Below are 957 nucleotides of genomic sequence, written 5' to 3'. Positions count from 1 at the left end.
GTAACTTATCAAAAACATGAGTTCCTCTTTCATTTTTCAGAACAAATGGAAATCCCAATTTTAAACTCTCTTAATTACTATGATGTTAGACGTTGGTTTAATGAAGTCAGAAATATTTGTAAGCAACTTAAAGCTCAAACCTGACTCTTCGACGGTAGATAGAAATGAGAATTTCCCAGTTCAGTTCCAGATCAGTAGATTCTTAAAGTTGTATCACCATGCTCATTTTCTTCACTTAACAAAAGAGGAAGAGAGACAAAATTTAGAAAATCATACTAATCAAACAGATAAAAGAAAAACAACAAATGACAATGAAATTGGAATAAATCTGTCGTGAAGTGGGAAAATTCTCTCTCTTTTAAGCCAATTGTAAAACCAAGAAACCCAACCATTCAATAAAAATCAAGCAACATTGGAGACTTAATCACCATCCAAAATCCTTACCTGGTTTAAAGAACATCGACAAACCAAAATTGATGGCTTTAAAAGCCGTTATTTCCTTCTTATTCGCAAACAAAAAATTCTCAGGCTTTAGATCTCTATGCATCACACCATATTTATGGCACATCTGAAACATTGAACAAAATAAATAATTATAATCATATTGAACAATCCCAACTCACTAAATCATCAATGCAAATGAAAAACAAATAAACAAAGCGTGGAACCTCCAACCACCACCGTGAAATCGAACTGAGAGCTCGCTGGAAATCAATCGTGTGGTTTAACCCTAATCCTTGTGCCTTTCAGTCTTCCCTATTTTCTTCCTCTGCATTTTTATTTAAAAGGAGAAACAGGTACACTGAAGAGTGGAATTCCATTGGGTGAGTAGATATATAACATGAGAGAAGTTTTAGAAAACTGAAAGATCTGCAATTATTGTAACAATTGGTAGAGGAGGGGCTTATGTTTTCAAAGAAGGTAGCCATTCATAGAACCTGAGATATCCAAAAGCCA

General features: G+C 34.1%; 1 long non-coding RNA gene across 1 annotated transcript; it reads right to left on the bottom strand.

Moving 5' to 3' along the window:
• LOC131641039 (uncharacterized) lies at positions 1–957 on the bottom strand. Its single transcript, XR_009295407.1, has 3 exons — positions 669–957; positions 445–568; positions 1–234 (listed from the first exon to the last, which is right to left on the bottom strand). It is a non-coding gene; the product is annotated as an uncharacterized LOC131641039 (long non-coding RNA).

Source organism: Vicia villosa, unplaced genomic scaffold, assembly GCF_029867415.1.
Source record: "Vicia villosa cultivar HV-30 ecotype Madison, WI unplaced genomic scaffold, Vvil1.0 ctg.003467F_1_1, whole genome shotgun sequence".
Lineage (NCBI taxonomy): Eukaryota > Viridiplantae > Streptophyta > Magnoliopsida > Fabales > Fabaceae > Vicia > Vicia villosa.
The sequence above is the reverse complement of the archived record's forward strand: the minus strand, read 5'-3'. Positions and strand labels throughout refer to the sequence as shown.